General features: G+C 41.0%; 1 protein-coding gene across 1 annotated transcript in view; it reads right to left on the reverse strand.

Moving 5' to 3' along the window:
• Positions 1-445: 445 nt before the first annotated feature.
• Positions 446-26,350, reverse strand: part of LOC133404316 (endonuclease V-like) — a 54,816-nt gene continuing 28,911 nt past the window's right edge. The window contains exon 9 of the mRNA XM_061680080.1: positions 446-730. The gene's annotated coding sequence lies outside the window, so the exon portion shown is untranslated. The remainder of the gene's footprint in view (positions 731-26,350) is intronic.

Below are 26,350 nucleotides of genomic sequence, written 5' to 3' on the forward strand. Positions count from 1 at the left end.
CAGCACGCCTATTGTGTTGTTGTATTTTAAGATGCTAACAGGCAAAAAAAGAGAAAAAATCTCAAAATAAGCATTCATTATTTGCCTTATGGGTCTCTCTGATGTGGGAGCAGTGTGTTGATCCCCCACACCTCCTACTGATCAATACTGCCCCATCTGACCACTTCTATTTTCGGATCTAACCCCTGTGGAGTCAGCTCACTCACCACCTTGTCCTTGGTTTCCGCTCACCTCGACGGGTCCGCCTGGCAGTACGCTGCCAGCTGCCAAGTCTGACTCATTGTAAAAGAGCCACTTGGTGATGACACATTAGACACAATATGCTCTGTTACTATTTATGTTAGTCAGCACTTGCAGTCATTTAAGAAAAAACTTCATTCCATACAATTGTCCCATCACACATCCATGTATATTTATAGATGACCAGAATATCAGGACCATTTATCATTTATTTAAAAGGCGCCCTCTGAAAAAAAATCAGACTGACCCAAAAATGTAATGAGAACAGTATATAAAAAGAGTCAACCTGACCCATATCCACTTTAAATGTAGGGCGAGTGCATTAAAACTTACAATCTGAACTTGTCTTCTCAGAACACCTGCATTTTTAAAAGCTAAAAAAAAAGCACTCTCTCTCACCCGCCCACACACAGAGACGCACGCACACAGAAGACAGCAAAGTTGCTGATCTTTGCTGAAGTTCCTGAGATCTTGCCGCATCACTCCCTTTCTGAAAAAATAGTCAGTAGGAGCGAATGAGAGTCAGAGAAAGAGAGAGAGAGAGAGAGAGAGAGAGAGAGAAACAGAGACAGAGAGTGAGAGAGGCCCTAGGCCACAAAAAACAAATGTGTTACATCTGGAGACACAATCAACCTTAAACTAAATAAAAAAAATAAAAAAAAACTAACCCAAATTGTTAAGGAGAAAGCCAACTTTTATGAGCAAATGATCATCTGCTTGCATACCACTGCTCCTCTCCATTGTGGCGAAAGAAGAAAACAATTTTGGTGAATTTGATTGCGGCACAAGCAGACAGACATGCCAGCTCTGTGGACATGCGTGCATGGTGAATGTCAGACGTATTTCATTCATAAATATGTTAACAGTATGCATCGAACCCTCTGAATAATTGCAGAAATCAATTTATTGAACGCAATATTATTATTATCATCATCATTTATTATTTTTTTTTAAATCATCCCACCTCCTGGCAAGCAGCTATGGGGGGCACACGAACGATTGTGGGTGTGGCTAGATACATGAATGTCTGCAGATATATTTACTGTAATTTCTCATGTATAATAGGCACCCCCAAAATTGACCCCAGAAATCATCCCTTTGACATATGTAAATTACGCACTATCGATTTGCTGCTATCCAGGCTCAAAACCTGAAGTATTATCTGTAATTTATTAGGTTTTTCAAAGAAATATTCTGCAGTGTGTACATGTGCTGACGTTCGTGTCGTTTACTCACCATGCAGTTCCCATATTAGCAAAGAACAAAGACAGTGATCAACTCAAATCAATTCTCAATGATACAGTAAGTATACCATTTTAATAGTACTGCAGCATCTTCAATGACCACGGGTGACGGTCGTCTGTTTACCTTGAGTTTTATTGTGGAAAAAAAAAAAAAAAAAAACATCTACTGTGGGCTGTAGCCGGCGCCAGAAACAACAGAACAAGCTCGCTCCGCCAGTCCCTCTCTCTCTCCCCCATTCCCACACACCAGGCAATGTGACGCATTCAAAACCACTCAGAAATAACAGCACTAAGGGCAGCAGCTCAGCGAGCAACACGACATGTTCCTAGGACTGCTCAAAGCAACACACAACAATAATCACACAAAACCAGTTTGTTACAGTACTGTTAAAAATGGTACAGTGTTAAGAAGTAGGAGCTTCTCCTTGGATTTCCTCCAAAATCTCACATAAATTACGTGTGTTGAACTGCCAAGATGCTTCACAGTTCCCTTCTGAATCGAAAATAATGATCAATTTCTTCTTTTAAGCAGCAGAGTAACTTTCCCTTCTTTTGCTCAACATTTTGTAACTTGGGAGATGTGCTCTGTGACGTAGCGGCACGAGAAATATACAGTATCTGTTGAAGACGGCGAAATCCGTCAAACGACAACATGGCATCGCCCAAAATGTATGGTCATCAAAATGTTGTTGGAATGCGCAGAACACACGCACTCTCAGAGTAGAGTTAGGGCATCAGATTGAATTTCCGGACGCACCCTGGGCATCACATGCAGTATAAATTTATTACCTTTTCCACAACTCCTCGGTAACCAGTATATGTTCATAAAATGTGATTCCCCCCTATTTTCCTTATGCCCATGTATAAAATGCCCTACTGACTTTTGATGAATTTGATCACCAGCTCATACTGTATTTGATCACTTTGCCTGTTGCCACACTTGCCAAGAGCGGTGACAGTCACACTTGGATCGCTCTTCCGCACAGAATTTTCTCCATGCGAGACTCATTGCACCACATTTAAAGGGAATAAAAGGAGCCACTTTGATTGGCGGCGACTGAAGTCGGCTGTGCTAACTGCCACAACAGCGCAGACCGCCCTTTTTTTTTTTTTTTTTAATACGCTGGCTGCACACGTCTGCCAATTATGAAAACCCCATCTCTGCGCAGAGTTACACCACGCGCACCCATGATTTAAGCTGTTCACGAAAATACAGCCCATTGTGTTTTAAGCAAAACAAGACATTCATGGACATCAGCTTGGACTTTTGAAAAATGCTCGACATTTGAAACTATTTTGTGACATGTTTAAACACAACCCAGTCATTTCCAAACTAAAGAGTGCCGGGGCCCTATTTGAAATCTGAAAATGTGAGACTAGGGACAATATTTCCTAAAGAAATATAGTTTTCATAACCAGAATAAGTGTATGAAACATGGGGGTATGCATGCAAATTAATAAAGCTTTAAAGTAAACACGTGCTTTGCACGTGTGTGGGATAGAGCTACTGTTCATAATGCATTCAAGGGGCAGCTCGGTAAACATGTTGTGACATGTTGAAATAAATTGAATTGTTTTATTGTTGTAATTGAGAGGACAGATGAAGATTCACATCCTGCCTCTTAACCATGCCCCTGGATTTGATGGTCTCCTAAGTGGTCCGCATAAGACACTGGCAGTATATTGCTTGTGTGTGTGCTCACACAGGAGAAACAAGAGGCCATGAGCAGCCTCCATTAATATTTCTCAACAATGCTAACCCTAACCACATTGTTACAAAAAGTAAATTTGAACACGAGCCAAACAAAAGTGTGACCTTTGTTCTCTGCACACAAAACAAATCTGTCAAAGAAGTATCACCTTTATTATTATTGTCATAGAAGTTTAGTGGTGAAAAATGTCCCTTTGTCATACTAAAAAGTTTGTTTGTTTTGTTGTATAACACTCTCACGTCAGGAAACATTCGGAAAGTATACCTTTTGTTATGTTACAGCTTTATTCAAAATTTTAGTAGATTCACAGGCACACACCTGTTTATATAAGGCTCCGACAGGTAACCATGCATGTCAGACCACAAACCAAGCATGAAGTCAAAGGAATAAATCGCATGCATGGATATGCATTAGCAGAGCATTTCCAGTGGAAGGGTCAGGTGGCACAACAGTTTCCACTGTCAATGCTACAAGCTACTGGCACGCTATCTGCCCAAAAAATAACCTCTGTCTTAAAATGTGTAAAACCTAGGATTGTGTAATAGGTTTATTCAATCGTACAGTCCTGGTACGTTTTCAGCTCAAAATGACATTCAAAGTTTTAACTTTTCAAAGATGAGGCGATAGATCCTCCAGCCAAGACTTGGGTGTTTTTGTTTTTCTGTACTGCTATGTTCAGCATCAACTCAGTTTTCAGTTTTAACACGTTTCCTTTGTTGTCACTATGCGTATACAATACATGCCGACTGGGGGTTTACAGGCCACCGAACACTGAAGTGCAGCATACATAGAGTCCACTGTCTGTAGAGCTCTGAGACAGGTTTGTCTAGGGTAGGGGGTGTAGGGGGGGGGGGGAAATGCTTTAAATAGCAAACTGACAATTGAGAACACCTGTTCTCGTCAGCCCTGTCCCTTGAGTCTACCAATCAGCTCCCTCCAGCTACTTGTGTGTTGCCCAGGTGTGCCTTTTTGGCTCATTAGTTTGCTTGTATTTACAGTAGTTCTCTGCTTTTTTTGCAGTCTATGTGGTGCATTGTCACCATATATCATGTTTCCTTCGTCCCGTCATGTTCCTTGTCGTGGAATTTTTTGTTTCGTTGTGTTTCTGTGTTACTTTGACTGACTGACTGGACTGTTAATGCAGTGTTTTCAAAAATAAATAATTTTCTGAGTAAATCTTGAACTCCTGTCTGCCTCACACCAGGAAAACCCAATTTGTATCACAAACGAAAAAAGGATCTAGCAGGAAGCACACGGTGTCACCCAGCACGCCAACAGTCCCCCTTCCATGGCACTCAGCCTGCCGACCACACCTACCCTCCTCGAGTCCACAGTCTATGACAATAAATTTGTTTCTCGACCAATGAATTGCAATCAGTCTCCAAATGTTGCAATGTACATACTAAGCACACAGACGACGAGATTAGTGTGCATAATTTAAAGTTTATTAATGATTGCAACACAATGTACACACAAACACAACTGCGATAACTGCAACAATTTTTCAATAATCAGAGTAACCCACTCACACAGTTATCCACCACACCCCCCCTCCCCACCCCACACACAAGCTATTCACTCACACTCTCTCTGTCCAACTTACCGTTGGCTGACTTGCTTATCTTTACATAGCTTGTCCCCCCTGTCTTGTTATTTCTCAACAGACCCTATGAAAAAAAATAGGCAAGTTTTGTTACTCTTAGTTTTACCCTAAGCCTAAAGAAATGTCAGGGGAACTAGACCACTGTAGATGTCAGTTTAATATTCAAACTTTCAACTACTCAGTGGTTCCCAACTGGTTTTGTTTCAGGACCCAAAATTCAACTTTGTCATTTAGTCGCAACCCCACATTTTTGACATTCTTTAGCAACTCAAATTAATTTCACTAAACAAAATAGCCCAGTAATACAAAAGCCTTTTGAAAAGATGAAAGGTTTATATATATATTATATATATATATATATATATATATATACATATAAAGCATGAACAAACATGACACACATGAAATATGAAATAAAAAGGAACACTTTATATGAAGTAAATAAAAAGGCAGACTTCTTTTTTTGGGTAGATGAAAAAGGCAGACTTCTTGAATATAATAATAAAATAGACAAAATACTAAGGCAGAATTCACTTGAATTACAGGCAGGCTATATGTATTTTAAACAAGCCAAACCGGTGATACTGGTGAAGTTTCAGAAATCAAACTATGAAATATAAAGGCAGAATTCACTTCAATTACAGTATTTATGCTTTTTAAACAAGTTAGTTTTTCTTTGAAAGCACTCCCCTAGTTTGTCTTATAAGTGTTTTTAGCTTGCCTGCTGTGCAGTACATTATGCATGAAATAAGATGCTGCACAGAAGAGAAAAAAATGCAACAGCAACACTTTTTACACTGTAGCGGTGAAACTTTGAAACAACCATATCAGTATACCAACAGTTTAGAGACATAACAAAGGGCAAAACGTTAAGGATAATAATCCCCCACCCTCCTTCACGTTATATTTCCTTTCAGCCAACAGAGTATGAAACAGCTAGCTGGCCGATTGTCTGCTAGTTTCATTCTTCTAAAATCATTGGCGAAACACGTAAATATAAGCGGCAACCCAAATTAAATATACACGTTAATGTGGAGTGGCTGATGGAAGCTGACACCGGTCATCAAGAAACGCCATGAGCTGTAACTTGTCCATGTGCCCGAGTTTGTGTGCGCCAGCGGGCGGGAGAGACTGGCACACTGCACTGGAAGCTTATTGAAACTCTGCATGCGATGCGTGATAAGTTTTTGTTTTTACCGCCATGAGATATAACTTAATGTTAACGTTAGCTTGATACCAGTGGCTTCTCGAAAAACAATCTGCTATCTGAACACAAAAAGTGATTTTAAACAGTTACTCATTAGGACACCACCGTAAAACTTACTTTCGGATGAGGTCGTGACGTAGACTGGCTCTGGGGCAAATCCTCTTCTTCTGAGGCAATTCTTCTTCTTGTCCTAATAAATGTGCATTACAATTCTTTGTGGTACATAAGGCCAACTACTGTACAGGAGGGACTTAGCAGTCAAAAGGTGTCACTGATTTAAAAACGCAAACGATTCCTTTCGACAAGACGTGCGGTGCCGTAATAGCTCAATCATCACGGGGGGGCACCTGGGGGGTCCAATCAGATTTCAAGGGGGTCCAGTGCTACCCCGGCCTCCCCTCTGCCCCTCTTGTTTTCCGTGCTCCCCAACCTCTATGGAGGTGGGCTGAAAAGAAAAATGGAGAAGCCATTCCTGCGCCACGGCACCACAAGGCACACGGCCGTTCTTGCGCCATTGCAGCTCACCTCACCTGTTCCTGTGCAGCTCACGGCGCCGCTTCCTGCTCCGCGGCAGCTCATAGCCCCTGTTCCTCCACTACGGCAGCTCAAGGCACCCATTCCTGCGCTGTGGTAGCTCAAGGCGCCCGTTCCAAGGCCATGCACAAATGCCATTGTTGAACTTTTGCCGACTGTTAGTCTTTTAAGTAACAACATTGGGCTGTGGAGGAGGACTAGCGAGTGTTTACTAAAACAAAGCAGAATCTCTCTTGGTAGGCCGATTTTATCGTGATGGGTCAAAACTACGCAGCTGAATCCTTTCATGATTAATGCGAGATGCATTTGCAATTTGGCATAGTGTTGCTCCTCCATATTGCAATGGCGTTTTTGTCCACTGAATGCACACTTGTGACGTATTCATGCGTTCACAAGCATCGCTGCGCTCAGTATTATTTTTAAAAACATTTTTAAAGTTACTAAATATACATGAAAATTCACCATAACATTACACTCATTCTAACAAAAATATTAACTTTTCACTGCTGCTCCACAAAAAAAATTAAATAAATCACCCTGCAAAAAAAAGGACAGTACTACTTTAAAATATAGTCACTGCTAGAGAGAAAACCAAACATTTTCTAAACCTGATTATAGTTACCAGAATTATCATGGCTTCATGACAGCGCTAAAAGAAATTCAAAAAAATAGATACATACGCCTGAAGGATTTTCTGAATAAAAGAAATATTAAATCAGCCTATGCACTTTTTACACATGAGAAATTATAAACAGCAACAACGGAAGTTAATTTTCATGCATGCAAGACCCTGAAATCACTCAGAAAATTTGACGACCAGCCCATACACCAGGTGGTGTACCATTGTTTGCAGCCGTCAAAAATAAAATAAAATACAATAAAATGAAAAATATTGGAACGTATCATATTTTCATTTCACTGCTTATTTTGCGACCATCCTTATGTGGTCTTTCCAAAAATACCAACTACTTAAGAAAGAGAACATTCTCAGTATTGAATGTGGCCTTATTCCATTCCATGTGTGCCAGCCTTGGACATCCTGTATTTGGACCAGTCGTGATTTCCTTTAGGAGTGCTATTTGTAAAAAGACAAAAGATGAGCACTATTTTATGAAACTAGTAGATTTAAAATGAACCACAGTGATTCGATGGCCCGTGACTCAACAAATTATACTTGGGGAGTGTTAGTCTAATGGGCAATTATTCATAATTTTTAAATAAATATAGGGCAAGATGATACATGGAGTATAACAGAGATACAGTACTAATTCCAAAAAGTGGATATTTTTTCCAACAAACAATTACTAATGGTGGGTGGAATAAGGACTGTAACCTAGAATCAGTTTATTTTTGCTCGAGTCCACTTTCCTCACCTGACAGACACGAGCTCCGGTATAGCCTTCCATCCATTTTCTACACCGCTTATCCTCACTAGGGTCGCGGGTATGCTGGAGCCTATGTCAGCTATCTTCAATCAACCTACCATGCATATTTTTGGGATGTGGGAGGAAACCGGAGTAGCCGCAGAAAACCCACGCAGTTACAGGGCGAACATGCAAACTCCACACGAGAGGCAGATGTGCTAACCAGTCGTCCACCATGCCGCCCTGCAGTATATGTATATGTATATTGGCCCTTCATTTCTTTGAGGAATGAAGGAAAAGTTAGTTTACTTGTAACCAATTATGAATGATGACCTGCAAATGAGAAAATCTGAGAACAAACAAGCTGTTGGGTGACACTTGGATTTTACTGCAAAAATCTATCAAGTTGATCATGTATTACACACAGCTTTACCATGATTTATTAATTTGCCCAACGGGAAGGAGAAACTAAATTAAACTAAGCAATCTGTTTATTTGGCTCTGCTACACACTTTATCAGACTTGCACATCTAATTTGTATCTACTACTATTTAATGCTGAACCGTCTAACAATATACTGTATGTTTAAAGTCTAACAATGTATACTTTCTGGACTACTTTATATATGGATAGGAATTGGAATTGAGGGGTCAGTTAATAGTTTGTGAATTTTGTTATTTGCATGGAATTGATTAATTATTTTGTGGTGAAATGGAGTGTCGCAAGCAGAGATGCTGCTTATTTATTCTCAACTACAGATATGATTTCTACTACTACTACTACGACCACCGGGGCTTGACATTAATGACCACCAACTAACAAAAGCGGGTGGATTTCAAGAGTGGCAGGTAACATTGCCAATCCCACTAGCCACTATGACAGGTTGAGATTTTGGTGAATTGTGGCGTAATGTGTTGTGCAGACCAAGAAGAGGCACTCTGGCTTTGACAAAGGAATGCCTTATTTTAAAAATCAAAGGCCGACAACAGAGCGACAACAAGGCAGGTCATTAACCACAACATGAAACTCACGGTGCTAATAAATAAACCAACAGTTAGTGACAAATAAAATAAAAGCAGGTCATCAACACACGTCTACTACTATTACTTCAGAATAATTAACATTTAAATCAGCAATAAATAAGTCCTTCTTAGTAACTATCTACACAATGACGCTCGGCATGCTGGGTATTCCAGCGTCAACTTCCGCCACACTTCAATATACTTAATTGTAGTATTCTCAAATGGCATCTGAAATAATACCCCAGGCCTATTAAACTAGCAGCTCATTTGAAATTTGATATGGCCCGCCAGACTTTGTTAATATGATGTGTTGTGGAACGTGGATGTAACAGTGGAGCTCAGTGAGTGTGTGTGTGTGTGTTTGTGGATGCGTTGTGCTGAGCTGAAGTGCGCTGCTCAAAGCAAGATCACGTGAATGAGATGCAGTGTGTGTTGTGGCGGAGGTGTAGAGACAGGGACCGGGAACAATTTAGCAAGCTATAAAATAGCCACTGAACTAATGTGCAGTATTGCTAATAAAACCCATTCCCACAGTATACCTGTGCCTCTGTGCTTCTTGCTGCCTTCCTCTCACTCCACTGCGGCGACCAGCGAAGAGAGGCAATTGATCGCATTTATACAGAGCAAGAGAGAGTGTCAGGATAGTATCCCTGCATGTAGCATGGACGCTTTTACTGAGTCGGAAAGAGTAATAAAAAAAAAAAACCTGCACACTTGCTGTCATTGATGAAGTGATTGTTGACAACAAAATTAAGCAGCTTGTCACCTCAGCTATTAAGTGCCTCAGGCACAACTACTCTTTGCAGAGTGGGACTATACTATATAAGCATGTTGAAAGCTTCTAGAAAAACTGGGAAAAGCATAATTGATGTCCATTGCTGTAGACGAATCAACTGATTGTACAGACATGGCCCAGGTGAAGTATAATGCTAAAATGCTGGTCATTTTTGTCCTATTCAATTTTCGATTCTAAAAGAGACTCACCCAAGTCTGTGTGGTGGTTCAGAACTCAGATGCGTGGTGGCTCTTGTAGCGTTAAACATTTATGTAATCTTGTTTTGGTGTGCAGAAGGGGCAAGGGTTCTAAATCTAGTTTTTTAATATAGCTAGAATCAGTCATTAATTTCCGTACCGCTTATCCTCACAAGGGTCGCGGGCGTGCTGGAGCCCCGGCTATCTTCGGGCGAGAGGCGGGGTACACCCTGAACTGGTCGCCAAACAAACAACCATTCTCACTCACATTCACACCTACGGGAAATTGAGAGTCTTCAATTAACCTACCATGCATGTTTTTGGGATGTGGGAGGAAACCGGCGTACCCGGAGAAAACCCACACAGGCACGGGGACTACATGCAAACTCCACATTTGAACTCGGCTGAGTCCTCAGAACTGTGAGGCAGATGTGCTAACCAGTCGTCCACCGTGCCGTCAGCTGGAATCATCCATCCATCCATCCATTTTCTGAGCCGCTTCTCCTCACTAGGGTCGCGGGCGTGCTGGAGCCTATCCCAGCTATCATCGGGCAGGAGGCGGGGTCCACCCTGAACTGGTTGCCAGCCAATCGCAGGGCACATACAAACAAACAACCATTTGCACTCACAGTCACACTTACGGGCAATTTAGAGTCTCCAATTAATGCATGTTTTTGGGATGTGGGAGGAAACCAGAGTGCCCGGAGAAAACTCACGCAGGCACGGGGAGGACATGCAAACTCCACACAGGCGGGGCCGGGGATTGAACCCGGGTCCTCAGAACTGTGAGGCTGACGCTCTAACCAGTCGTTCACCGTGCCGCCAGCTAGAATCATATTAAACATAATTATCCAACAACAAAATTGTGGCTAGTTATAATGTGAGTGGCTGGTGAAGTTAATGTCAAGCCCTGACGACTACTTTTTCTTCTTCCTTGTGTTTTCTGGAAGCCCTGTGCGACTGAGCTGCCTCTCAAAGGTCAGTATTGGTACTGCACCAGACTGTTTTTGGGAGAGAAGACTCACGACTCACTGCTTGTAACTCCAGGTTACAGTGGGAAAGACTAATAGTGACACGTTTTTACTTGATGACATTGTTGGTCATCAACTACAGCCGTGTGATCAGGAATATGTGTTACAATTATGCAAACAGCGTGGCTCCAGTGTAACAATGTAAGAAAAATTGACAAATTAAGCGGTGGTGTTCTCCTTGAACCTTTCTGAGAACAATTTTGTTATAACGAGAAGTTCAAGGCGCAAACGTTCATGAGACAGCTCAGGAAGCTTTTGAACAAAAGAAAGAGACATAAGGGTCGACGTTCAGGTTTTCAGGAGATCGATGCACAATTATCTCTGCTAACCTGTCTGACCCGGAATGTGCACTGGACTAGCTTACTTACATGCACCTGTCACACTGTATGTCCAACATACAAGTGAACATGTAGATCGCTGAGGGGCTGTCAGGGATGTCAGTGAGTAAGCGTGTGTGTCTGTATGTGTGTGTGAGAGAGAGAGAAAGAACGAGCGAGAGAGAGGTAACAGGAACAACTGATTTTCCTTTCTTACATTACATCTATCTTTAAGATATAGAAATTTTGCATTACCTTGTGACCAGTTCAAGGTGTACCCCGCCCCTCGCCCGAAGATAGCCGGAATAGGTTCCAGCACCCCCGCGACCCTAGTGAGGATAAGCGGTACAGAAAATGCATGGATGGATATTCTTAATGTACCGCAGCATTTATATGCTTCAAAGGTCAGGTCGACCTGTCATCGCACGTGATATCAATGAGTTCAGCTTGCATCAAAAAATTAATTTTGGCCTCGTTTTGCCTTTTTTTTTTTTTAAAAAAAAAAAACCTTTTTTTTAATAATGAAAAAACACACTCCATTTCACTTTATAAAAACAGAGTAAGAACGTGACTAAATAGAATGCAAATCATTTAACAGTTAGCACATCACAATTTAATGCTGCGTCCAATTCAGTGTGCTGCACTTCCTGGTGTGCCCGCCTTGGCCACCAGGAGACAGTACTGTAGACTACTGTAATTTGTGCAAAATTGGAATGCTAAGGACTAACTGAGAGGAGATTTCTATGCCCCAACCCTTCATCTTCTTAATAAACAATGACAGTGAGACGTAACATAATTAAAGCTTCTTTCCTCTCATTAATATTCTCATTTTCTAACAGTAAACAAGGCTGTGAGATGCTACGTCGTGCTAGTATGGCTTCAGGCATTATGGCTGCCCATAACACGAGCCTACACACACTAACAGAGCCATAAACATGAGCAATATTTAAAGGCGAGAGAACTGTAGCTCTACGGAGGCGCTGAGCGTGTCGCAGGTAATAATCAACCTTACACGTCACACGGCCACAGAAATGAATCATGGCGGATGGGGTCACGATCCTGAGTGTGTGGCAAAGAAGAGTGCCTCGGTGTGCCATGTAAATTCTGGTCGTTGTCGTCCTCAAGTGTGTGTCCCTTACTGTATCTGTGCTCACAAAGCCCTATGAATTTAGTTCTAAAACCACAGTCAAGAATCACAACTATAAAGCAGACTCCTCTTAAGGTTCATAGGAAATCTGGCTAAATGTTTTTACAAAGCCTCAGCAATCTTGAATAATTTCTACTCTTGTTGTGTGACTGAGGTTCAGCATGACTGCAGCCAATCAATGTGAGCTGGAAAAACATTCATTATGGCATTTGTATGTTTGCAAACATACAACAGAGAATTACATGTGTAATAAAACAGCAACATAGCTTGGCCTTAAGTCCACTTAGCTTAATGCTAAGAAAACAATGCGAAGCGCCATAGACGGGCTAGCGAATTTTCCCCTTTAAACAATTTGAACGCAAACAGTTCATCATGGTGTACACATGAAGACAGACAATACAGCAATACTCAAAGGCATATATTCTTTATCCTCTGCGAAAAATAGACTAATATTACTGGAGCTTACGGAGTCAGTTACAGTAGTTGTGAAACTGTTCTCTGTTTGTGTCTGCATGACTATATTGTACACCAGAAGGAACTGTAAGGAATTAATGATGATGCAAAACTGTTTAATTCTTTACATTCTATTTAATTATGTTATTACTGTAAGTTTTAATAAAGCACAATATTATAGAGTGCTATTTTCTTGATTAAAAAACACATTCCAAAATTTTCTGGTTTTTTTTGGGTAGGCTGGAATTGATAAATGGCATTTCAATTCATTTTTGATGGAGAAAGATGAAGTGTGGTCAGGAACAAATTAAATGTGTCTCAGGCACCAATGTATTTTATAAAAGTTTTTATAAAGCTACGAACGAGTCAGTGGTGGTATGAATTGACACCTGAGTCCGCCGGAAAAAACGAAGGCTGAATCAGAATTTTCGCATTCAAATCATAACGAATCAATGAACAACATACTACTTACTTTACTTCTTCTGTTTACCACCATTTTGACTTACTGCGCATGTGCCAATGTGCAGTTCTATAGTAGCTACTGTAGTCCTGCAGCTGATCACATGGATCACGAATGCACGTAGCTCACGTCTCCACCGAGATGATGACACCACAGAGCAAAGTGTCCCATGGCCGTGCCCGAGGAGCTGCACGGAAGTTCATGGCAGACCGCAGAATGAATTGGATAAAGTTGTGCAAAATTAATTCAACACATCGTGGAAGATGATTGATGAGAGCTAGCCAGCTAGCAGTTAACTAACGGCTAACAAGCTGGATAGTAGAAGCAGTTGCTCCCAGTCAGCGTGGATTTACGTATTTTATGGCACAGAGATTGGCGCAATACAGACCACAGCCTTGATACAGTGAGGGATGTTAGTTAAAGTAAGCCATTTTAAATTAAAAAGAAGTGTTTTGACAACTGCTTCTTCCTCCGGAAAACAAAATCTGTGACCCCCCCCAGAAAATTGTGACCAGGACATAACCAGGGAGCGATAGATTGTTTTCAACTAATAAAACTGGATTTGTTGGACAATGACGGCTTTATTTTGTAACAGTACAAGGAGTAATGATTCGATTCCAATTCGTTAGTCATTCATGACTGTCAATGCAAATAGCGAATGGGGATTTAGACGGCTAGTCCAAGACCTACAAATTACACATTGAGTTATGTGGCAAAGCAAAGTTTAAAACTGGTATTAGTAAGTCTAATGAGGTTTCACAGCGGGTCTTTATTTCAAACTACTCCAGAAAAATGAAACAGATCAGCAGGGACCTTAAAGTGTCCTGTAAACTGAGTGAAACTCAGCTGCATATGATTGCGGCTTTCGAAAGAGAAATTACTGGTCCAAAGTTTCACACTAGTTTCATAACATCCAGTAGAAATGCCAAGTAACTGCTTGAGAAAGCATAGATTTCAGTGTATGGTACACAGAAACAGGCCAGTTCAACACACTGTTTTTGAATGCTGATCTCTGCTCTCTTTTGGTCTCTCCCTGTCCACGAAACTGGCTTCCTCACTTGACTCCACAATGGGCACTACTGATGCATTCCAAGAAGGTGAAATCAGTGAGCCGTGAAAAGCCTGCCTGTTTGGCCGTCTTGCCTTCATTTCCGCACCAGAGCAGCTGCTCACCAACTATCTATCACCAACCGTTTTAGAGTGATGCCCACAATACAACCCACTACATTGTGAAAGGGTCAGTGAGCTACAGAATGATTGATGGCTGACAGAGAAAGTCATGGAAAGGAAGCAGAAAGACAGATGCAAAAAATGTCTCGATGAAACTGAATGGCAGATTTTTCAGGTTGCTGAGACTTGACATTGGGCAGTTATTACAGTCAGGTCCATTTTTGTAATGTTTGAAAAATAGCACTAAAATATTATACTTTAAATAAAAAAAACAGTTATGACATAATTAAAAACAAATAAATAAGCAAAAACATTGTCTGATGGACGGCTCTTATCTAAAAAAACACAGTAAGTCGTGTAAGTCGTATCTAAAGGCACCACTGCATTTGCATGCATTTGTCTCCTATAAAAGTCACATCTAATTTGAATGTTTAAAAAATTATTTTATATTGAATTTGGTAAGTAAATTTATTGCAGCACTTTTTGGATTGTTAAAACCAAGTTTCAACCCCCACTACTTTCTCACCCTACCCCACAAAAATACTACATCACACTCTATCTAGACAGTGTAACGACTGTTAAACAGAATCACAATGAAACCAAAAAAATGTAGTCTCCCAACTGTGTTGCAAATAGGGCTATAAATACTGGAGCCGTTTGCCTGGATAGAGTGAAAACATATTTGTGCAACATTAGAGTTTGAAGTCTCACATCAACATCATTAATTCACTGCTCATCTTCTCAACAAATCACTTACTTTCCTTGCCAGGTGTGAAACACCAAAGTCCTCTGATGCAAATAAGGTGGAGTGGGTTTGATGCATTGGGTCTGACGTAGCATCTTCGGGAAAATCACAAGCAATATAAGCCACCACCACTCATGTTGATCTACTCCACACCAACATGCCCATTATAGCTTATGAATGGCCCAGGAGCCGAGGCATTACAGTAGGCTGCGGTGAAAAGCCCGGAGGCTGTGGATTCTTTGTAGTGATTCAAGATGTGTGTATACTGTATGTGTGCGCGTGAGGGGAGGTGAGCATTTGCGTAAGTGGGAGCTTTGCTTTTCCCAAAGATACCAGCGATCGTGATGGCAGATAGAAAAAAAACCCAAAAAGAAACACTCATACTTGCCAGCACAAGAATACAGTGATGCAGAGGGGATCTCAGGGGATGCAAGCAAATAAGCATGCGTGCGAGAGGGATAGCAACACTTGGACTACTGATGGGATGTCAGCTCACAGATGAGAGGTTGATTCTTTAGATTAGCACGGGCTTGAAACCTTGAGATGCAGCCAGTATTTCCTTGGAGGATAAGATGAGCATACAGTGAAGTGTGGCTGTGTTAGCTATGATATGGCTATGAAAACAACTAGCAATATAGAGTAGCTAAACACAGTCACCACAAGTTGGGTTTTAGAAAAGCTGTATGGCTGTGAAAATAAGGCATTATTCATTGAATTTTCCAGGTCAGGGTCATGGGGCACCAGTCAATGTAGGAATGACCAAACTTGCAATATCTGTAGTCGATCTCATGATCGGTTCTGTTTATTGTTCATCCTATGAACAATATGGCGATACTTAAACTCTTCCACCTGAAGCAAAGCTTCACTCCCAAGTCAGAGGATGCGATCAACTTTTTCCCACGGCGAACCCTGGCCTCCAATTTGGAGGAGCTGATACTGAGCTGTGAACCAGCCTAAATATCATCTGCAAATTGAGTTGAGATCCTCAAGCCATACAGACAGTGAAAAGAAATGGTTACAGTGGATAGGTTTGCCTGATCCCAAAGTCTACAAGTCGGAGCTCCTCCTCAGTACAAGGACCAAATGGCCCATAATAGTGAGATCTCAATCCTATACCCATCACGCAGACCCCCACAGAATACAGGAAAGGACTCAGTTGACGGCTTTCTCAAAAAGTGTTTGAGGATTGGGTGGGAAAACTACCAACTGTCCGAATGAGGGTGTAATGCTCCACGACCAGGACAAAACCACATTGCGCCTCTTAAATCCAAGGATCCACTAACTCTTCTCTGCAACACTGGTGAATTGACTTTTTCTTCCAAAGAGCCAAAGGACTTTGGTTCCCGATCGAGAGAACACACTCTCTGGTCCACGTTCTTGAAAAGTGAGGACCATAAGATTTAACCGTGATGGTGTTCTCTCTGTAGTTCTCAAATGGAAGTCTATCGAATGTACGTGCAGCATTATTGACATGCATCGACAAGAGCCACTTCTGACAAATTCTCCAAAGAGAAACGTCTATCCATCAATCTATCCATCCATTTTCCCTACTGTTTATCATCATTAGGGTCGCGGGCGTGCTGGAGCCTATCCCAGCTATCTTTTGGCAAGAGGCGGGGTACACCCAAACTGGTCACCAGCCGATCGCATGGCAAATACAGTATTAACAACCAGCCATTCGCACTCACATTCACACCTATGGGCAATTTAGAGTCTTCAATTAACCTGCCATGAATGTTTTGGGGATGTGGGAGGAAACCGGAATAGAAAACCCACACAGGCACAGGGAGAACATGCAAACTCCCGAGGCTGGATTTGAACCCAGGTTCTCAGAACTCGGCAGATGTGCTAACCAGTCGACCACCGTATCGCCCCAAAGAGAAACGTGAGCAAACAAAAATGTTTTTACTTATTTTTACGTACATTATTCTCAGACATGCTGCTGAATGACTCTGCACGTATTTTTTAATTACCTGTCCTTGGGTAATATCTCTATACTCACAGATGATGAGTGTCCTTGAACAAGGCACCTAAAGCGGCCTACTGCTCCACTGTATCATCAATAGAGCTCTCATGCTCACGCATTAAAATGGTTTAGATGTAGAAGTCATGTCTCTGGTATGTCTTTACCTGACACATGCCCTTGAAAACAAGTTAATATAAACCATAATAACCTGGTAGAACAGGCTTATTGGTCCTATTACTGCACTTTTAAGGAATAAGCAGTAGAAGCCCAGCGATATCTACTAATAGATCCCCCGATGGTCAACCAAATCCCATAGCTCATTTGTATATAAATACGTCATGTAAACCTTAGAATTAGAGAATGTTATACAGTTATAGGCTTCATTACACAATGTACTTCTGTTATACAATCCACATAGACAATGACATATTCATCAACAATTATAACTAAAACTAAATTGTCATGAAATTGTAAATAGATGGATTTTTTTTTTTTTTTTTTTTTTGTACTTCACACAAAAAAGTATAGCTCTGATTACTGTAATAGAATTGTTTTAAAGAGCAATGACTAAGAAAGGGCGGCACGATGGCCGACTGGTTAGAGCGTCAGCCTCACAGTTCTGAGGTCAATCCCCGGCACCGCCTGTATGGAGTTTGCATGTTCTGCGTGGGTTTTCTCCAGGCACTCCGGTTTCCTCCCACATCCCAAAAACACGCGTGGTAGGTTAATTGACGACTCTAAATTGCCCGTAGGTGTGAATGTGAGTGCGAATGGTTGCGATTGGCTGGCAACCAATTCAGGGTGTACCTCGCCTCTTGCCCGATGATAGCTGGGATAGGCTCCAGCACTTCCGCGACCCTTGTGAGGATAAGCGGCTCATGGATGGATGGACTAAGATGGATGGATTGACTAAGAAAGGCCTGCACTCATTCATTCCGACTGGCCAGACCAAAAATGCCCATCCATAAATACACAATATTGAAGATCATGTTCATATGTGGTAAACGGTATTTTGAGCAGAGAAAGAAAGAGGCAACTTGTGCAAAAGAAAAGTTAAACACCCACGCATTAGACTTCATAGCAAGCAAATCTTTCACTTTCTGGAGATCACCACCAACGCGACACTGACTGCTGGAGGCCTGGCTCATACTGCAGGTACAACCGCACAAAAGGAAACAATGGCTCACGAAGCAAATTGGTAAACTAATAAACCCTGCAAGAAACGCAGTTATTGCAGAGAATAAGTCTAGACTGTAGGTGTCTCATGAAAAAAAAGTAAAATATGATTTAACAAGGCTGTTTTTTTATTGCAAGACTGACGAGCAAGCACATAAAATCCAGTTATTTAGAAATACCACATCTGGAGGTGGTTTGAAATAAAATTTAAATGGTACCTCTAGAGATCTCTCTGGATTCTCTGGTCATTCAACTCGGACATGATAACAACGTTCGTTTCACTTGCAGGGCGACACACGGAGATTGCTATGACTCCAGCACAAAACATCGCTATTTGTCTCATCTGTCACTGTGTATTTTGGGTGTGGCAAAGGAGATCCGCATTGCGACGTCTCAGAGCTAGTACTTGCATGGGTAAATGTTGAATCTACAATTTAACAATGTGCCTGCACTGTGACCAAGGCCAGCAAAAGACGTAAAAGAAATGAGCTCTCAGATGATGGATGTTTGCTTTGGATTCTATCATAATGCTCATAGACAGCATATTTTACTGGCACTTTATTGATTATCTGCATTATTGTTTGTGTGAGCATCTGCATACAACATATCACAGTGAGACTTTTAGACATTCAGTAACTCGGGATTTAATGAATTTAACACTTGTTTTAATTTCTTTCTTGGGCAGTAATTTATTCATGATATGCTGTGTAACCCACTTATCCAACTAGGTGAATTTGCATCGAAATATTTTATATTAAATGAATGGGAAGGTCAACTGGAAAACAAGCAATTGCTGCTAGGGTAATAATATATATGATAGGAGAAACCATCAGAGTAGCTTTAGCAGAAGCAGAGTAGCAGAGTAGCTCATAATTCTCTCTAGTGTTAGGCCTTTATGCTGTGCAAGCATGATACACTTCTCTGGTCCCAATACAGAAGCTGGTTTGAGCATGGTACACTGGCTCAGGCACTGCTGCACAAGGTAGACATGTTCTGTAATATCATCAAACGTGTTCATCCCACCAGTTATTAATGATAACCACCATCTTGCATAATAGATCGAACCAGAATGACTCTACAAAGTAAGGGAAGTTGCAGCTCTGCATTATTTATGATGAAGGGATGGTGCACGGAGTTTAAGTGGGGAACGCGGTAGACATGGAAAGGAGGGGGAACGATGCAAAATCAGGGGGAAATGACATTTCTACAAGCTTTGTGAAACAAGCCTGGTTAGCTCAGCTGGTAGAGCATTATGGCAGTGGGGTCGACAGCTATGGCTAAGTAGTTGGGATCACCAGCTGCCACTGTAGGGGATCCCATGCAGTTTAATGGTTTGTGGGGGAGGGGAGTCTTAAGTGTGGCTAGAGCTTGAAAGGATGGAACAATCCAACTGCAATTATCTGGACTAAATATGGTGTCCTTTAGCAAGACACTGAAACTCTGAACGGCTCCTCGGGTGTTGCTTAAGTCACTTCCTGCTTCAGTGTGCACCATCAACATTGTATATTTGTTATGTTCACTACTGTGCGGCGGAATTTCATGAATATGCATGTGTTCTTAACAAAGGAATAAAGATTCTTCTTTTCTTATGAATGCAATAAAAAACATGGATGCAGTTATTTGGAACTTTATCTGGAGACCAAGGCTATAAAAATTTACCACAGGGGGAAATTATTTTTTTTTTTACTAGACATCAGGTAGATAGATGTCTTCTGAAAAGTTTCTCACTGTTTAATGTTACACAACAGAGGCAGGAATCTTATTAGGGTCTAAAGCCTCCAGTCAGTGTCAAAGCCTTTCGAGGGCATTAATCCTCCTCCTGATGAAGCCCCGCGTTCCTGCTGACTGAAGCACCTTACAGACGGAAGTGGTCTGTTGGCAGAGATGGGGAAGCTAAGACTTTACATACAGTAAGAACCACTCAATGGAAGCAAAAGCCCTGGAACAGAGATCTGAAGCCCACAACAATTTGCTAAAAAAAATGAAAACACCTCCTTTGCAGAATTCAAGGCTGACATACCCTTATTATTACCATAGATTTATTTCAATTGATTTGTCTTTAGGGGCCTCAGGGAACAGAAGGACCACGGATTTTTCTAGTTCACAGAAAACATGTGAGAGGTAGCGCACATGGTTGCTTAAAGGTTCCAAGCTAAAACTTGTCACTTGAGCAAATATTTGGATGTCACTTTCCCTGTCAGAAGCAGCTCATGTGCACTGAAGTAAAAAGGATGAGCTTCACTTCACATTTTCACATCTGACAGGCATGTTTGTCCAAAATAGAAAACAAGAATAATACGACACAAAAAGGTTGAATTGGACCAACAATGCATTGAAACAAAAATAGCAACGCATGTGTACTCATGAACAAATTGTTTTTGTCCATAAATTAAAATGTGCATTTACAGAAGTGGAACAGCTCTACCTCGTGTGAAGGCTGGTAAATGATTTCATAAAACTCTCACACCTTTGCCAAAAGAAATGTCAAAATTGGAGTGAGATATTATTTTGGCCCATATTGAGCTCTCACTGATGTCACTTTTTTTTTTTTTTTTTTATAAACTGTACTGGTATAAAATATCAACAGATGCAAACGCAGACACAACTCTGACCCTCTGACGCACAAATATTTCTCTGGAAGGATACGATTGATCAAGTCAATTTCCCCACTGAGCCCAATAAGAATGGCATCAAAACACATTTTGTTTTTCAGTATTTGCAAGATTACAAATATTATTGCATCAAACTGTTGTGTTTTTGAACCCCCAACTAGTGTTAACTTTGTGCCAAGTGCTCTTTCGAAAGCCTTTGCTACAATGTACAATATCGATAGTTATAAGACGAAAGCAAGCAAAATTGCACAAAGTGAAAAGGGTGCATCATCAACTCCCTGCATGTTTGCACTGCGGGGTAGAGCTTGCGCAGAATTTTGGCAATGACACAGTCAATGTGAAGCGCTTAAAGCTACGTTATCAGTGTACAACCATCTCGGGTTGTTTTTATCATCATCACTATCATCATTTTTCCCTCGCATTGTTGTCAGGGCGTGATTGAGACAAAATTTAGTGCGTGTGGTGTTGTGCATCAAAAACAAAAGGAATAAACGGAGGAATAAGAAAGTGTGGTTACGTTTGTGGCTGGGAAAAGGGGACCCACTTGGGATGGCAGTGTTACTTCAAAGCTGGAAGTAAGTCACGTTATCGTGTATCACGTAATGCAGGTTTAGCAGTGATGAGCGGTCAGGGCCAGCAAAGCCTGCTGGCCTAAACACTTTCAGAAGCACAAACCTATTGTCTATTTATAAGTAGTATGGTGAGTAGTATGTATTTGATTTCAAAAGTTTAGATTTTTGTCATGTTATTAGATAACCTCTTTCCATTGCAGCTCATCTTTGGTTAGATCTTTTATCTCTGTGCCTGTCACAAGGCGAGAGGTACAACCACTATTTGTATTGTAAATGTTTTTTCTAAGACAGTCAAAATCGTAGTACAGGTTTAATTGGGGTTAGCTGGGGTAGGTTCTACAGTATCAGTCTCCGTCTGCTGAGAAAAATGTGCAGAATCCAAATGGAATCCAATATAAGAGCTGTATGAATAATTCTGCTTATCTGTGTTTGTAGAAATTGAGCATCGTTATCATTTTAAATCCCTATTTTTCATGCAGATCTTCTAGTGGATAGCATTAGAATGTGCAGGTGTGCCTAATTAAGTGATTGTTGATTGTATTATAGCCACAGTTTGACACGATCCACCAACACAGGGTCAGGTCACACGAGAGGCTCAGAGTACGATGAGAACTCGAAAAAAAAAAAAAAAAAAAAACAGACCAGCGACGATTCAATTGATTTACCTCTCTCTGTGTCGTTTGATTGCTTTGAGTCACCGATTTCCTTCCGGAGGGTACTCTGAACGCAGCAGCGGTATGCTGCAGAGATCTATGGGGTGACTCAACCTTCCCAACACAACTGCCCGGAGATGTTATTTACAGTCATACGGCCTCTAAACATGATGGCAATGTTACCACTTTAGTGTCTGCGCAGAGAAGACAGGGAGGGCTTTTAGACATTAAAGATGATTGTTTTTCTCATTTTTTCTCTATACCACATATTAAACTATAATGTTCTAAAGAATAGAGTGCAAGCCAAAAATTAAAGCCAAACACACAATTTGGAATGAAAAAATTGACATAATCGCCACGAGACTGGTTTATTGTTTTTTTTGTGTGTGTGATAGCCCCACAGAACTGTATCCGAAATGGCCAAGAGGAAAAATATGAATATGAATGATGAACAAGACCGTAGAACCTGAAATGACACGCAACCCCTTCCCCAGTGGTGCCTGTCCAGCAATTAAGGAAGGCAGTACGGAATTGGCTTGATCTCTAATGCAAATTCTCCATGTGGTTAGCTGTTTGGCACGTTTTGTATAAGCTCCTTAACAAAATACAGCTAACTCAACAAAACATCTACAATAAGCACAAAAGACAAAGACAGGAATGTATATTACAATGAGACCTGGGTGCATGATGATTATAATTCATCCACATGGAAAAAAGTAGTAAAACAGTAGTTCTAAAAAGAGAACAAGATGGAAGTGACCGGGTCATGGGCCTGATTGCTGTTGATTTTGGTGGTTCCACTATACTGCATTGGCAGAACTACCTAAATTGTAGTTCATTGAGCCCACTAAACTTCTTCACGATGGCAGAATTTCTGCTTGTTTAGTTAACTGAAATGCCTTAAGATGCTACTTGTATGTATTAAGCTTCCACTACTTCTTTCCATCCATTTTCTATCCTGCTTATCCATATCTGGGTGGCCGATGAGCTGGAGTCTATCCCACACCCTGGACTGGTCATTAGCCAATCGCAGAGTTTTTAATCACACAATTTGTCCTTTCCTTCTGTCTCCCATTCTTGGGGTTTGGAGGTTATTTTTGTCATGGCTGAAGAGGTCACATGGGTAGGGTGGATTTTTGTTCAACAGCAATGCAGCCTTGATGAAAAATGAGGCAGATGGTGGCAATTTATCAATCCCTGAGTGGCGCATGGCAGCGCTCTGGCAGAGGGAGGTGAGGCAAAATGCAAAATCCTGGGTTTTTATGTATGACGAAAATGGATGCCATTTCTCCTCTGCTGCTTCAATGCAACAGAAGCGTAGAGGGAGACAGAGCATGGAAAAGGCCGGGTGGAAAAGAACTTCAAAACAGCGCATCACTCCCACCACCCACTTCCTCCTCTTATCCCAGAGAAATGGTTGCTCTTCAGACTCCTGCCTTTGCCATTTTAATCTCCATTGGCGTGGAATAGGTTGCCAGAATACCAATAAAATGGAGAATTTTATTCTATAATAAAATAGTTCTATAATAATAAAATAGAATAATTTTATTCTATTTTATTCTCCATTTTATGGAGAATAAAGAGAATTATGGATAATAAAAAGAGAATAAAAAAAAAGCACACTCAAGTAGTTACTATACTCTGACTCAACTTGATGCCTTCACCTACCGTAGACTTGGCAAATCTACCCATGAGAGACATTTGGGAAATACAAAGCAGCCCTGTGAGAGGATCAAGTAATCAAAAAGCACTAAAAAAAAAAAAAGAGACATCAAAATGTCTATTAGCGATCCATTAATTAAGAAAAGATCATCCTTGGCTCAACATTATCCTTTACTAATTCAAATAGACTCCATCTGCTCAACAAAGAGCACGATGTGCCAGTGAATATTTCACTGCCAAATAAGGAAAGAGTCACACAAAACAAGAAGGAGCAGACTAATTTACATAACCACAAACATTATGATAAAGAGGTGCCAGCAAACCAGGAACACATGAGCTAACAACACATAGTGAACCAATGACAACTTACTGAATAAAAAAAACACCAACTCATGTAGATAAATTACTAAATATATACCTCATAATCATACACTTTACACATTTACAGAAAGACACACACAATACACATAGATGCACAATCTAATGAAGTGTCAACGCTTATGATTTTGCAAAGACAATATTTTCTTTCCAATATCGAGGTATTTTATTTGGCTCCAAAAAGCCCATTTGTCCAAGGTGGGAAACTCATTCAGTGAATCAAAATCAACAACCGATGCTTAAAAATGTCAGCAAGAAACATTATGGATTACAGTGGATTATACTAACACCGAACAGCACCTCTGGTGTGTGCCCTTGTACCACTATAACTTTTTAATGAAAGCAGCGACTCCCAACAGAGCCGATTGGTCCAACCTTGAGCTGATTGCCTTTACAACATCTTTCATGACATTTTGTAAATGCTTTTGGAAAGGGCACTGGAATTTGTATAACAGCCTGGAGTTGATTGGGACAATCTCCACATTTAGAGACACACACACACACACACACACATACAGTGTACTTCAGCTGTTAAAAAGCCAACTTTTTGTTAAAACTCCACTTATTTATAAAGCATTTTAAAAACAACCACAGCTGTAAAGTGCAGTAAATAAAATAAAGAAAATAAACATAAAAAACAAAACACCAAATTATTGGTAGCTAGATTGATAGATCGATTAGTGTTGTGAGCTATTTTATGATTTTATTTTGACATCGTGCTATTCTGTTTCCTGTGTTTGTTTCAGGGCTGGGCGTGGTCAGGTGTGCTGAGCTCCTCACATAGCTGTCCCCCATTACTCATCACCCTCTGCATTTAACTTCCGGTCTGACTTCCACTCCTCGCCAGAACGTCCTTGTTACCGACATGGTATTGGTCAGCTTTGCCTTCCATTCCCAGATGCTCAAATTGCTTGCTTCAAGTTTTATTACCTCCCTCGGTGGAACTTGCGGTCTGGCTCCGAGTGCTCACTAGTGATTTTCATTTCATTATCTTTTTTGATAATTTTTTTCCGGTGACTTTTGTTTCGACTGATTGTTTTTCGTTCTTTTTCAGGCCCGCCGTGAAGAGAGCTCAGTCGCTAACACGCCCGGTCCACAGTTATTTTGATACTTTGTTTAATTAAAAATGTATTTGGTACTTTGGGGTCAGTGTCAGTTTTTGGGTCTAATTCCTGCCTTAAACGTTTTATAGGTAGGTAGGTAGGTAGGTAGGTAGGAACATGAAGTCTCCACTCTCCACTGACCAGTATGAGGTCACCGGATGCTGAAATTGTAATCTCACAGCATCCATCACGTCACTGGGATTGGCTGCGGCAGCTGAAGTTTGAATGTAAGCAAACAACTGCATTTTTCTTACAGAAGTTAGGTCGTCCGTTGGCGAGTAACCTCAGAAAATGTCAGCGATAATACACTGTAAATAGGGAAAAATTGTATAGTACGAGACAAAACCAATAAAAGAGAAGTTCTGCTCGCTGATGTCTTCTTAAATGTTTTGGCAAAATGATTAGAAGAGTGAGGCTAAATCCTTTATTTTTGCCGTAGACTAAAAGCCATTAGACCATTACCTGCAATAACTGTGGCACGCCCTGCCCATTCACATCACTTCTCCATTCTTCTTTTGTGATGCTTTTCTAGGCTTTCACTGGGGGGGTTACCCATTTCAGTCACCTCTTCTGCAGTTGAAATGCATAATTCACAGGGTTTAAGTCAGGAGATTGACTTGGCCAGTCTAAAACCTTCTGCTTCTTGCTGATAAACTCCTTCGTTACTGTAGCAATGTGTTTTTGCTCATTAACTTGCTGTGTGATGAAGGATGTCTGGATCAATTTAGCTAAAACTTTATCTCACTGAACAAAATGTTTCTGCCATGAAGCTATGCAAGCCCAAGCCATGACATTATCTCTAGTTGCACAGATGAGCTTCTTCGTTGGAGCTCTCCTCATGACTTTGGGCAAGGTTCATGCTTGTCTCATCAGTCCATAAAGGTTTTGCGACACATTACATTTTGTACATTTTCACCATGGTGCCTGTAGACATGCAGGTACTTATAGAAGGGTTTTGGGCAATCCACCCGCAGTAGTTTCAGACTTCGCCTGTAGAACTAGGCTGG

Source organism: Phycodurus eques, chromosome 6, assembly GCF_024500275.1.
Source record: "Phycodurus eques isolate BA_2022a chromosome 6, UOR_Pequ_1.1, whole genome shotgun sequence".
Lineage (NCBI taxonomy): Eukaryota > Metazoa > Chordata > Actinopteri > Syngnathiformes > Syngnathidae > Phycodurus > Phycodurus eques.